Raw genomic sequence first — 15,171 nt, 5'->3', positions numbered from 1 at the left:
CTGAGTAGGATTCAATGATTGAATGACTGTGACGTGCTTCAATCTCCTGAAGGCGGGGCGTTAGTGACAGACGCAAAAGAATCACTGGATTCTATTCCGGCCTGATTGAGAACCGACAGATGAATTCCGCTATGCTGTGACAGAGCATATGCAATCGCTTTCACTGAGAGGATGGGAGGTAGCCATTGACAACGGTGAAACCCTACATACAGCTTGCCATGGAAGGAGACTTGTGTGTGTGAAGAAGAAGACAGTAGGAAAGCAGAGATTCAGAAGATGGAGCATCTCCAAACCTCAACCTATTCTCCATTACTGCAAAACAAGTAATCATTTCATGTTCTTTTGCTTTTCACAATCAATCCTGACAATTTCTGATATCCTGACTAAGATTTACAAGATAACCATAGCTTGCTTCAAGCCGACAATCTCTGTGGGATCGACCCTTGCTCACGCAAGGTATTACTTGGACGACCCAGTACACTTGCTGGTTAGTTGTGCGGGATTGCAAAAGTGTGATTGCAATTTCGTGCACCATACAGCTCCAACCCCGTGAATCCAGTCCCGGCTTAATAAAGCATTATAACTTGCTTTCAAAGGCACCACCACAAAAACAGTGTTTCGATAAGAAGATCCCACTCACACCCCTAAGGTAACTAAACCTTTAGCAGGAGTAGAAGTATCACTAAAGTCTGTTACGGCAATATTGGTGGGAACCAAATCATTAGGATGCTTACCAACCTTCATCAGCATCCTCTCTGGCAAAAAGGCTTATTGATGCTCCGCCGTCAATTAAAACTCTGTTTACTTTAATTCCACTCATAGTTGCAGTAATATGAAGTGGGCGGAGATGAGACTTTTGTTTTTCAGAAGGCCTTAGAAAATACCCTGGTTCATCTTCATGTCGGATGAATGAAAAGACCTCTTCATCATCCATATCATAATCATCTTCAGGGTCACCTTCATATTCACCTAAATATTCAGTTGGGATAATTGAAATAGTCCCAACTATCTCATCATCTCCTTCTTCAAAATACTCCTCATTTAAGTCAGCATCCTTGTCTTTGTCAACACCTGAAGTGCTAACTACTGCTTTGTCTTTATCCAACTTAGCAGGGGAAGGAATACCCTTTGGATATGTCTCTCCATCGGATGGAAAGACTATTCGAAAGTGCACCAAAGGTGTTGTCCCCTTGCCTTTATCAGTTTGAGGCTTCTTCATTTGCTGTTGATTCCTTCTTCCTCTACTCCTTGGATATCCCCTAGCTCGGCCACGATAATAGGGATACTGGCCTCGAAGAGGTCCTCGATGTCCCACTGTGGGTTCCGCCTATATTGAGCATCTCAATTCTGAAATTCTTGACAATCCGAATTCATTGAACTCCTGTAGCCTGAGAACGGCTTATTGGTGCGATCGCATTGTGTTGAGGAGCCTTAGAGCTTTGTCCTTCTGCTTGTCGAATTGGTTGCTTCTGACGAGCCTGCTCCTCTTTATGAGCCAATTCTTTTTTCATCCTTTCTTTTTCGAAGATCGCTGCAGCCTCAGCGTCAACATTGCATCAAGGACAAAGAGATACGTCCCGATCTTTGAGTCTTTGCTGCACCAAGAAGTCTAATAAACCATCCCCTACACAAGGGTATACAGATCGGACTTGTGATTCGAAATCACCCAAAGCCACATCGAAATCGTAAGATATTCCAACCATATTCACACCAAAACATGGCTAAGCAAAACTGGCTTCAGCATCAAAAGGATCAGAATCAACCTTCATCTCCTTTTTCCCATCATCAAACTTCAAACGTCCTTCCATAATGGCCTCTTGTATAAGATCCCTGAAACGAACACAGTTGTTAGTTGAGTGACTAGTTGCTTGGTGAAACTTACAATAAGGTTTTCCTTTCAAATCTTTCACCGAAAGTAAAGTTCTGCCCTCAAGCAAAATTAACTATTTATCTTTAAGCAACACATCGAAAATATGATCAAATTTTAAAATATCAAAACTGTATCTTTTTCCACTTTTCAATTTTGAATCATTCAACTTTTTATTACCAGGGAGCTTTTTATGCAAAGAACAAACATAAGGAGGACCCTTCTTAAGTTCGGCCAAATCAACCTCTGCTTCTAAATCTGACTCCTCTTCTGAGGATTCCATAGCCACATAAGCAACTTTTTCCTTTTGAGTAAAGGGTTTACTCTTTAACCTCTTTTCATTCTCATATTTCTCTTTTTCCTTCTTCAGAGTTCGACCTGATGAACCCTTTCAGCCAAATGGGCTAAGTCAGGAATATGCACATTAAGCAGTTTTCGATGCATATAAAATTCTAACCCCATAACTGTTATTTTCACCACTTCACTCTCAGGTAATGACAGATAACATCTACTTCTAGCATTTTTGAAACGTATCATATAATTATCGATGGTTTCACTATCTTCTTGTTTCAAAGCTACTAGATCAGTAATTACTACGTTCGATTCCCCTCGATAAAATTGAGCATGAAAAGCATATTCCAACTGAGCCCAAGTCATTATCGAATTTGGTCTAAGATTCGAAAACCAAGTAAATGCATTCTTCGTTAACGAAGAAGGAAAAAACTTCATTTTCAAATTCTCATCATTAGCTAGATTTTGAATCTCGACCAAATATCAAGCGACATGTTCAATGGTTGATTCTCCAACTTTTCCCACAAATTTTATAACTATTTTCGAATTTTTCACACCTCTTGGAACTTCGGCTATTTGAACAACTTGAAGGAAAGCAGATACAAAATGGGGTCGATTCATAAACCCGACATTCAAACCGACTCTATTGAACATATCTTCCACAACTCTGGTAACTTACTAACGTTCACCACCCTGATTAGCGTGTAATCGGGCCAAAGCGTCATCTGTATTTTGATCACGGAGAATTATCTGAGGATTCTCTCTGTTTCTTAAAACATTATTTTCATTCTGAAATATATTTTCGAAACCCTCATTATTCCCCCTAGCATCATGCCTTTCTCCATAATCATAATCAATGTTTCGAGCAATCCATTTGACTTGCCTTGCAAGACGGTCAAATTTCAATTCGTGATCAGCCATAATAGGATTCAAAATTGTGGTCATTTGCTAAGTCAACAGGTTAACCAAATCGTGATGACTTTCCTCTACCTGTTGTCGAAACGCTACCATCGAATTAGAGGCATTCGACGTAGAGCCCACATTATAATCACGAGAATACTCAGAATGCTGTTGTGGATTTTGAGAATTATTTACTCCAATTACACTTCCAATGCGGATAGGAGGAACAAAACCACTCACTGGTAGAGTATAACCAGTAAGAAGGCCATAAAGAGGCCAACTAGTAGTTACTGAAGGCTGTATTGGTGGTAAATTACCACGTGGACGAATATTGCGTCCATTATTTTCAGTCTGAACACTAGTAACTACTTTGCTTTCACTCACAATCATGCCTTCTGAAGGCGAAGTAACGTCCGAAGGATGTATAGTTACTGGTATACAGTCATTGGTGGACGAACCACCATTCACATTTGATATTTCATTTGCCATGTGAATAATTCTTTCACTTCTTAATTGCATACACCAAATGACACCAAAATTATTTAACACACTTCAGTTTAAAACTGTCCCACCGGACGTAACAATTTGTTTTGTTGATTTTTAGCAAATCGATGGTGGTTCGATTCTAATGGTCTGGGAGCGAAACCTACTCCTCTTTTGTAGGTACCAGTTTTTCTATAAGTGCATCAAAGGTCTTCGAATTAGACGAGCATTAAAAAAGGTTTAAAGGGTATGAAATAAAATAATGGAAGATAAACTGGCTGAAATCGAAAAGGTTTCCAATGAATTTAAATAAAGCAATAAAAATGTGTTCGACTGAATCAAAGGGGTTTTTGACATGAAAATTAAAAGTGCTGGAATGTAAATTTGACAACAAAATTTAAAATTGCTTGAAAAGATAAATTGGATAGGAAAAGTAAAGTTTACTGAAAATCATAAATTAGAAAGATAAAGACATGGAAGGAACCCTATAGAAATCGAACTCGAATGCAGACTCAGGAATTCACTATGATATGAGTGTGCTTGAGTGTATTTCTGAAGAAAAGTTCCAACCTCGATTTCCTAAGACTTTCTAATATTTATAACCCATTTTCATAACCGACCATTAATGACATGATGTCCCCTTGTGTGCGAAACTTTGGGTAACGGTTCCCGCTCTTTTGCCCAAAAACGTTACTAAAAAATCCTTAACTCGAAAAAGCCTTCGATCTTCCTCATTCGAGTAGCTGCTCAATTTATCATGTCCGTCGAAACCGTGCCAACAGTTTTCCACTTGATGCCTGCGCGTGCATCTCTTCTGATCTCTACTTCCATTTCGAAACCTCATTAACGTTTCGAATCAGCTTAACCTTCGAAAGTAATTATGTTGACTAACAGTAACAACTCATTTTTTGACCAAATCAAAGATTACAATTAACCTAAATTATTTTTAAGTTACAAATTTTGACTAGAATTTTGATTATGTAAATTGGATAACTTGCAAATAATTTTATGAGTCTTTTAACTTGATTTAAATAATTTGCATCATACTTGATTCTAGATTAAATTTAAGTTCTATAATATTTTTTAATTTTCTTAAAATTTTATCATGCTCTTCTTATATCACTTGCAACCTCTAACTATTTTTATTGACTTTAAAAAAAAAATTGCTTCTTCTTTTCAGATAATATCCGAAACCAATTTTGTAAGACGACTTTCACAAATCATTTTAGCCAAGTCCACTTGGAGAATAATTAAAAGAGAAATTTCACACACACTATTATTAAGATATTGTATTAAAAGCTAAGTAATCTTGTTTGCAAAGGCACAAACAACATAAGATATTATATTCAAAGCTTCTGGCTAGCTACTACCTCTCTTACTAAGCCCATATCAAAAAAATTATTAATTAAATAAAATTTTAATATATGGTATAAAATTAATTTTAAAATAAAACTTCTGGATATATAAATAAGATCAATTTATCATATTTTAGTAATTTACCGTCAAAACCCTAAGTTTTACCTGGGGTATAAACAAGTAAGATTGATTTGGATTTAAGAAGAAAACGAGAACTGAATCAATAAAACATAATTATTAAAAAAAATAGATAGATTAAAAATTACAATACATTATTAAATTCATATTTAACATAGGTTTAGGTTAGATTAAAATTAATATATAAATTAATAGTCAAATTCATTTTTAAAAGATGATACAATCTTTATTTTTAGAATTAAGTCTCAAAATGATCCTTAAAATTGCACTCGAGACTCAAAGTGGTCCCTAAAATTAATAATTACTCAATTTTGTCGTCGAATAGTCCCTCATGCAATTTTCATCCATCACTAGTCGTCGAAAAGCCAAGGCGGACTGGTTCCTGCCATGTGGCAAACGAAACTTTTTTATTTGTAATTTGTCCTTTTTTTCTTTTAAAATCCTAATCCCTAATTTTTATTCCTTGAATTCTCTTTTTTATTATCTACTTCTTCAATCTCATTCTCTCTTTTGACTCTTCTAATCCAATCATTAATGACCTCTATTATATAATCTGTATTCTAAGTCATTTTTTAAGGGATCAGTGATAGACGGAAACTAGGGGTGTTCGCGGTGCGGTTTGGTTCGATTTTTTAGAGAAAAGTCATCCGATCCAATCGTTTAATTAATATGCGGTTCGGTTTGGTTCGGTTTTTTTACCGAGACCATCCGAACCAAACCAAACCAATTAAATTCGGTTTGGTTTGATTCGGTTTGTTCGGTTTTTCAATCAATTCAAAAAAAACCTACCATATTATTTCACAAAGTCATCAAATTGAAATCAACAAACAAATATACAATAACTAACAAAGTCTTAATCTAATAAAATTCAATGACAAAAAAATTAACAAGCGATAATTAAAGAAATTTAAAAGTTTAGTAGTCAACACAACATAAAATAAATATAAATTTCCAGTGTTTCTACGAGGACTAGCGCAACAGGCAATGCAGTCGGAGATCTGATGCTCGTAGATTCATTTGGAAGAGGAACCGGCACAGCACCAATGCATCATCATAACACAATCTCTTTCATGACCATTTATATGCTATTTTTTGTTTTTGTATCCTGTAAATTTTTGCAGATTTAAACAATAAGAAAGGATATTTCTAGCACATAAACATCATAATTCACTAAACATTAAAAATAGCTGCAGTTTGATAGGTTCTCCAAAGTTGTTCATATGAACTCTTTTCACTGAATGCATAAAATCTGCAAACAAAGATCCAAACATTTCAAGCAATTGGGAGATCCAAAGCTAACTGTATCATTGAACAAGTATGTCTAGCTGATCGAAGAAATGGAACACTTACCCTTTGACATCAAACAATACTAAGCTACTTCAGAGTATAATAAAACCTATTTGACCAATGTAGGTTTTCAAGATTACACATCTTTCGACAGTCACATAATTCTTAGACAGAGCATCTCCTAAGCTTTTCAAGTTCTACCTAATTAATAAAGGCAACAGTAGTGGCAGTGATAGTTCTCAATATGCTCACCAACAATGAATAGATACATTGAACAATCAGAAGCAATTTTCCTAAACAAATACATTGAACAGTGAACCACAGAACCAATTTCCCTAAACAAATACATTGAACAATCAGAAGCAATTTCCCTAATCAAATACATTAAACATTGAACCACATAACCAACAATCATCCCTAATCAAATACATTGAACATTGAACCACATAACCAACAACCAGAAGCAATTTTCCTAATCAAATACATTGAACATTGAACCACATAACCAACAATCAGAAGCAATGAATAACAAATAAACCAATGAACAGTGAACCAGCAATCAGAAGCAATTTCAATAAACAATGAACAATAAATAACACAATAAACAACAATCAAAAGCTGTTGAACAGAATAAAACAATGAATCAATAATTATTAAACAAAAATTAGTCAAATTACAAACCTGACTCGGAGGCTTTGGCCAGAAACGCTGCTGGGAAGAAGGCTTTGGCGCTGCTGGGTAATTTGTGGCACCAAATGAATTCCTTATGGCAACTACATCAGCACACAAATCTAAAATCTAGCAATTAATTATATATAAAATGCAGTTAAATATACCTTACACCTTCTCTAACAATCAGAACCTAGAACCCTAACAATAAAAAACACACCTTTTTAACAATCAAAACCTAGAACCCTAACAATTAAAAATAATACACATTCGCGCTACAAGGAAGGGCTGAACGTCGCTGCTGGGCGGTTGGTCCGGCACGGCACTGCTTGGAGGGACTAGGAGGCGCTGCAGGGAGGGGCTACGAGGCGCTAGTTTTGCGAGACTAGGAGGGGCTGGTCGGTGGGACTAGGCGGGGCTGCGAGGCGATGGGAGAGTGGGAGGCGGGGCTGGGATGGGGAGACGCGACTATGAGGGGTTGGGGGTAATGGGGCTTCTTTGAAAGAGAGAGTGGCTGCGCTAGGATAGGAGTTAGGAACATTAGGTTATCTGATGGGGGTGGGATGGGCCGGTGGGGTAATGGGCTAATAGATTTTAGGGTTTTTAAAGTTGACCGGTTCGGTTCGGTTCGGTTAGGGTTTTCAGTGTTAAAATCGAAAACCGAACCGAACCGCATAAAAAATAGCAAAATATGATTTTTTCAATTTTTTCGGTTATCGATTTGTTCGGTTTTCGGTTTTCGGTTTTTTTTGTTCGGTTGATCGGTTTTGTTCGGTCCGGATCGGTTTTGAACACCCCTAATGTAAAACCCGGTTAATTAACGGCTAATTAACCCATAAATGAGAATTTATTCTAGAAAGCCTAAAAGGTGATTTTTATGGCTAAATGTGATAGAGGAGATTGAGACGAGAATTTCGGTACCAATTTTATAGAATTCGGACCAAGATTGGACCGAACGGGCCAAACCGGGCCAACCGGACCCAAAGTGGGCCCTTGGCCCAACTAAACTAAACCAAAACCCTAGTTTTCAGCACTCTCTCTCCTCACACAACACACACACACGCTGAAAAAGAGAAGAATGGGGGAAGAACACTCTCTCAAACTTCTATCTCTCACTTGATCTTCAAACCACCATAACTTTTGATCTAGAGCTCCGATTGCCGCTCCGTTTGCGGCCACGCGTTCACTGCGAAGAGCTCTACAAAACCCATACAATTAATCTTGAGGTAAGCCACGTTTTGCTCTTCGAAATTCCAGCCTTGTTTTCGAGTTTTATGAGCAAAAATATTGAGATTTTGGGCTCTTTGATGTTATAGGACCCAACTCTCTTGAAGGAGAAGGTTAATCTTGTCTCCTTGGACCTTGGGTGTGGTAAGATTCTCAACCCTAGTGTAATTTGTTGATTCTATGATGTTTGGGTATTGAGATGTTGTGTATGGGTATGATGGTTGTGGCTTAGGTTGTGTATGTATGGATATTGGAGCTTGATTGGTGATTTTGAAAAGCTTGAAAAGGGCTTGGTGGTAAAAAATCTATTCTTGGAGGTTTTGAGGCCTTGAGAGCTTGTGGATAAGTGAATTGGAAGTGCTCCGGTTGAGCTTGGAAAAATCGGCTAAGGTATGGTTTCGGTTTCCCGTATCTAATATGTAATGTGGTAGGAAATACCTAGGCTAGAGGCCCTAAGATAGGCATTGAATTGTTGATATTGTTGAATGATTGAGATATATGATGTGGTCATATATGTGATGATGATTATTGATGCCTTGGTGGTATGATGTATGAGAAATATGCATGTTGTGATATATGCTTGATGATTGGTTATGGTTGAATTGCGGGTTGAACCATGTTGATGGTGAGTATGATGTTGATTGTGTACAATAATGATTTATTGGAATTGGTGTTGTTGAAATTGGCATGAGGAAGGGTATATGATATGTCAATATGTTTGAGTTTGAGCCACTTGGGTGAAGTGGGTTAAAATGATGAGATAGTGATTTTGTAAATTGTGGTAAATTGTCTATGTGTGAGTTGAGGAGGCTTGATGTTGAATTTGATATATTTTGATTGATTTCAAAGGAAGGGACGAAATTGGCATGTCTTAATTGGTTTTGAAAAGAGTTGAAAATGACTTGTTTTGAAAATGGCACTTTGTGGTTTTTATGAAAAACATGGTTTTTGGGCATACTTTAGCGGGACATAACTTGGGCTACGGATCTCTGTTTTGTGCCAAATCTGTTTAGAAATGAAATTTGATCCGGGATGTCCATGCCGTTTGAAGAACGGGTGAAAAACGATTTAAAATGAGGAAGTTATGTCCGTCGGAAGATTGGGGGTTGAATCTGTGAATTCTGCAGTTTTAACTTAGAAAATTTTTAGCAGAAATACCCCTCATGCGTAGGCGCACATGGCGCGTAGGCGCACATGGCGCGTACGCGCCGATCTTCCAGAAAGCGCCATCCACGCGTGCGCGTGATGTGCGCCGGCGCGCCGATCGTGCTGCACCCAATGCCCAGCCATTTTCCAGAGAGTTATGCCAGAACTGTGCCAGTGTTGTGCCTGGGGCACGAGAACACCCACGCGTACGCGTGGTTGACGCGTGCGCGTCAATTGGCAAATTTTTAATCCACGCACTAGCGTGCATGACGCTTGCGTGTCGATGAGTTTTTGAGGCCATCCACGCGTGCGCGTGGAGTGCGCGTACGCGTGGCCCTGTTTTCATCTCAAAGTTGATTCTTGAGTTTTAAAAGCCAAATCTCATACTTCTAAGCCTCCAATCTCACCACTTATGTCTTAAATCATTATTATATGCCTAGCTATTAGAAAAGGAGCTAGTGAATGTGGTAACTTGCGAGTGAAGTAAGGAAAAAATGAATGATCAATGAGGATCAAGCATGATTATGTGAGATGCGGAGGATGGTGGTGGAAGTGCTTGTTATGCCATGGGCCGAAAGGCTGTGATTGTTAAAGAAGCGACTGGTTATGGATTTAACCGTGAGCCGGATGGCTAGTTATGGATTTAACCATGAGCCGGAATGGCTGTGTATGATACGAATATTGGCTGGTTTTGGACTGAACCGTGAGCCGGATGGCTGATATGGATGTTGATCCATGGATGAGAATTCATGCATGTTTATGCTGAATTATTGATAATTGTGAATTGCACTTCCACTATCTGAGATACGAGTTTCCCTGGGTAGTAGCAGTGGCTAGCCACCACGTGCTCCAGGTTGAGACTTGATACTCTGTTGACCCTATGTCGTAAGTGTGGCCGGGCACTGTGAAAGACCCGGATGAGCTCGCCCCCGTAAATATTCACCAGTGAAGGTGATGGATATAGATCATGATTATGATCAAGTTTATGATGAGTATAACTCGAGTTGGGGATGCGTGACAGAGGGACAGTCCAATGGTTAGCGACCAGGACTTGTCGGGTTGGCTCTATAACCGACAAGATGATATCATCAGCCACTAGGGACAGGCATTCATCATATGCATACTATATGAATTGTTTGAGATTGCCTATTTGACTGCATATTACCTGCTAATTGTCTAAATGCCTTACTTGTTCCTAATTGTATATTTCTTGCTTGATATAACTGTGTTTGCTACATTATACTCCTGCTGGTGGTTGGGAGGTCTGAAGAAATTGGAAAGGGAAGTATTAGTTAGACTGAAGAATCTTTAGTCAGATGCCTTTATATGGTTTATCTTGTTTATAAGCTTTGATATTATCTGGAGGAAGTTCTAGGATTGCCTTCGGCTTTCCTCTATTATTATGTATTATATATGTGGAAGCTGTTACCATGCTGGGGACCTCTGGTTCTCACCCATGCGGATTTTGTGGTTTTCAGATGCAGGACGTGAGGTTTCCCGCTGAGGCATGCTGGAGACTTCTATTATTGCGAAGATCCTTTGTTCTCGGGACTATGTTTTGGTTTATATGTTTTGCTTAGATACTTTTATCTCCATTAAATAATACAAACTGTGATGACTCCTCTTATGGGAGATTTTGGAGAATAGGTTTTGTGTATTTGTGTCCCTTTGGATTTTCTTTGGGGTTTTCCTTAATTTTATCATTGTATATACATTGCTATGCTCGGACCGGTTATCTTCGCAGCCGGATTTGGAGTCTTGATATTTCTGTTTTTGACACTCCTTTGTATATATATATAATCTCGCGTTGGTTATCCTTGTTCGTTACGTTATCGATCGGAGTGTTGCGCTTTTGAGTTGCGATTTTTGTTTACCCATTTTTCTACAAAGGCTCCTAGTTATAATCAATCATTCATATTACTATACGTACTAAATTTTTATTTTTAGAGGTCGTAATACCTTGCCATCTCTGGATTATGACTTAAGCATAAGACTATGTATGGTAGGGTGTTACACCTAACAGAAATTACCTAAGGGATTATTATGAGTCCCGTAGTGTAATTTCAATGACAAAATTGAGTAATTATTAACTTTAAAGACCACTTTAAATTTTGAGTGCAATTTTAGTGACCACTTTAAAACTTAACTTCTATTTTTATCCTAAAAAATGATGGAATTAGTCCTTCCGTCGTATTAGTTGCTTATGTGATTAACGCTAGCTAACGTGTAACTTTAACTGACAACATAATTTGTTAGATGAATAATGCTGCACATTTAAATTTTTTTGTTAACTAAATTCAATTAAATTGATTTAATATAATTGGCCATCAATAATATTTTTAATGATGTGAGATTATATTCAATAGTAAAAAATCACTCACTTTTCTTTTGATAGTTAAGTGCTGGCCAAATTATTAAAAAAGTGTTGATCCTAAACTTTTCCATATTCAAATGTTACTTTCCTTTACTAACTCTCGTAACCATCTCTAAAACCTCTTGTCTACTCTCTTTTCTCTCAAGTTCTGTCCTAAGACTTTTATTCAAATTCTAAACCCCCTCTGTATATCATTGTTTTGCGACGACGATATTTGCGGAAGAGTTGGCGCTACTAAAGTGCAGAGTTGAAGTGAAAAGAATTATCACGAGTTTATATGGTTGACAAACATGTAGAAGTTATTGATCAATTACGAATTAACTCGGATCGAGTCGATATTGATCAGGTTTTCGGATTATCCGTACTCGTTTATATCCCTTGTTTTCCCTGCAATTTTTTTTTCATGCATTTATAAATGTCACTGAGCCCGATATAACGTGAAGCATGTGGTACATTCTTTAATGGTTTGGTGTTAAAGAAAAGGGGTGAAATTTTATTGATTAGGCAAACCATGGTAGGGGACTAGGTGGATGTACAGGAATCTTTATTGACTAATCAATCGGGTGAATTGTGAATAAGAATTAAAAAATATATATTATAAAACATATGATATTGAATAGAATATTAATATAAATCAAGACTTGGTGTTTCTAGCCCTTTACCCTTGTTTTAAGCATCATTTTCAAAACCCACAACTTGCATTACATAAAAATAGACTAAACTAATTTTGTAAGATGACTTGAGAGTCGTTTCAGGTAAAATCCAAATGGAGAAGAAATTGAAAAAAAATAAAAAGTTATTGGTAGACTAAAATTAATTATTAAAATTAGTTATAATATATTTATGTATAAATATGTATAATTTAATTTATTTTTAACGTATATTTATATTTTAATATATATTTTATATTAATAATTAATTTTAGTATACACTTAACATAATCAACCAAAGATATATGTCACTTTTTGCAAACGCACACAAGACACCAAATATGTCCAAAGCTTCCAGGCAGGAGCAACACCACGTCAAAAAAAAAAAAAAACTAGTATTAGTCTATTAGATAATAATAACACTGGCAATTGACATATATAGTATAATTTTTATTGGAGCGTCGTCACACTGTAAACAACACTAATTAACAACTTATTTTATTCGAAAACTTTAGTTTAAAACTCGCGTTTCGGAAAAAAATGCCATACCAATAATGGAACTAATAGTCGATAATTTGCTAATAAAAAAATTTAAGTACAATATTTTTTACAATAAAATGAGAGGGAAGAGTTTAGAGTGACAAAAGAGCAAAGTTGGCTAAAGAAATAATTTTAAAATAAATAGACTGAAATTAATAATGTTGGCTTATGAGTTATGAATATTATTTCTCGTGGAATTGTGCAAAAGATACAAACTCAACGTATAAGAAATACTGAAATTAATAATGTTAGCTTATAATAATTGTTGAGTTTTGTATTTATCAAGTGATCCCATCAATCGATTTTTTAATTATTGAGTTTTGTCATATAAATTAAACAATAATATAAATTATAATTTTAAAAAATTTAAAAAAATTAAATTTTAAAATAATTAATATATTATTTAATAAGATTTAAAATATTAAATTTTTTAAATATATGATCAACAATAATTTAATAATTCATTTAAATAAAAAAAAATTACTATAAAAAAACTTACAATTTGAATGTAAAACTTTAAAATACAAATGACAAAATAATTTTATAATTATTTAATTATTTTTATTATTTTATATAAAGAGAATTTTGTTTATTAAGGTCTAAAAATAATATTAAAATTAGTACTATCAAAAAAGATTTTAAATTTAATATTATAAAAAAATAATATATATATATATATATAAAGATTAATTTGATTAATTTTTAAAAGTTAGGGATGAAAATGATTTATATTTGAACTTTCAAGGACTATTTTGATTATAAATAACTTTTTTACATATCAAGTGACATGTGACATTTAACATGACACGTCATCATCTAACTAAAAGAAGGATTAATTTGACTTAAGTTTTATCTTTTAAGAACTAATATGGCTAAAAAAATAATTTGAGGACTAATTTAAAAAATTAGTGATCTTTCAATGACGAATTTGACTATTAACTCAAAATATAATATGGAGATTTGATGTATTTTTTATGTGAAGAGTATAAATTTAAAAGTTAGATTTGTAATTTTTAATTTTTCTTAAAAAAAATATAAATTTAAAAATTAAATTTGTATTTAAATGTACAAATTAAACCCTAAATTTTGTATCAAACAAAATTAAACCTTCTATTTATTCATCATTTTTATCACATCACCAATGGAATTCTAAACTTTGTATTGCAGACAATACTAAACTTCCAATTTTACAAATTTTAAATTAAAAAAAAAGTGTTATTTCTATATTTATAAAAAAATACGCTAAAATTCATAACTATGCATAACACATACTAAATCTTCATGGCTAAAAAAATTAGCCACCGCATATGGCCTGGCTGAAACAAAGTTTCGTTAAAACTTATGGAATAAAACCCCGAGTTAATTATTAGATTAGTGATAGTTGCATATTTATGATACGTGTATGTATACGAAATTATTATGGTATAAAAATATATATATTTGGTGTTTTATAAAATATTTTTATTATCCCACTGTAAAAAAATTAATTATTCTCCTATGACATGTTTGATTATTTATTTTATTATAATAAATTTAATTATTTTGGTAGATAATTATTTAATTCAAAAATATATGAACACTATATATTATATACAAATATATATAATTAATTTGGTGATTAATTTTTTATGAACACATAAAATTTTTTCTTATAAAATAATAATGATAATGAAGGGTACTAATATTGATTCCTAAAAGAAACCCCTACCGGTTTTTAATCTTTACCATATCCACTGTTAAATATTGATATAACATATTATTGATACTTAACAAATGCACAACCCCCACAGCCACATACACTGCAATTGTTTTTTTCAAAGATAAAATAAAATAGTGAAAAAAAATATAAATAATAAAAACATAAAATTTAATATTTTTATATTTTATTTGACGATAAAATAGAATAAATTATGAAAATTTAATTTATTTTTATTTTTTATTCAAAAAATTAAAAAATATTATTATAAAAAAGTTAACAAAAATAATAAAAAAATAAAAAATAAATTATGTCTCTTGTTAATTTTTTTATGTCTTTTCTATTAAGATAAATACAAAATACTTCAGTATTTTTAAACACAATATTTCTATTTATATTCAAATACAATTTTATATCTCAATGTCCAGTATCTTGTCTCAAGGTAAATATACAGATCCACAATTTAACCATAAAGATTAATAATTAATAGAGCATATTTTACTGCTTTGGATGCTATATATTATGTACCACTTGGTAATCTCCCTCT

At 34.4% G+C, this 15,171-nt stretch overlaps 1 long non-coding RNA gene across 1 annotated transcript; it reads left to right on the top strand.

Moving 5' to 3' along the window:
- Positions 1 to 8,030: 8,030 nt before the first annotated feature.
- Positions 8,031 to 11,179, top strand: LOC140177807 (uncharacterized). The gene is made up of 4 exons (XR_011869279.1): positions 8,031 to 8,217; positions 8,308 to 8,362; positions 8,451 to 8,608; positions 10,843 to 11,179. It is a non-coding gene; the product is annotated as an uncharacterized lncRNA (long non-coding RNA).
- The last annotated feature ends 3,992 nt before the right edge of the window (positions 11,180 to 15,171 follow it).

Source organism: Arachis hypogaea, chromosome 2, assembly GCF_003086295.3.
Source record: "Arachis hypogaea cultivar Tifrunner chromosome 2, arahy.Tifrunner.gnm2.J5K5, whole genome shotgun sequence".
NCBI classification, from domain to species: domain Eukaryota; kingdom Viridiplantae; phylum Streptophyta; class Magnoliopsida; order Fabales; family Fabaceae; genus Arachis; species Arachis hypogaea.
This window is presented reverse-complemented; position numbering and strand designations above follow the sequence as displayed.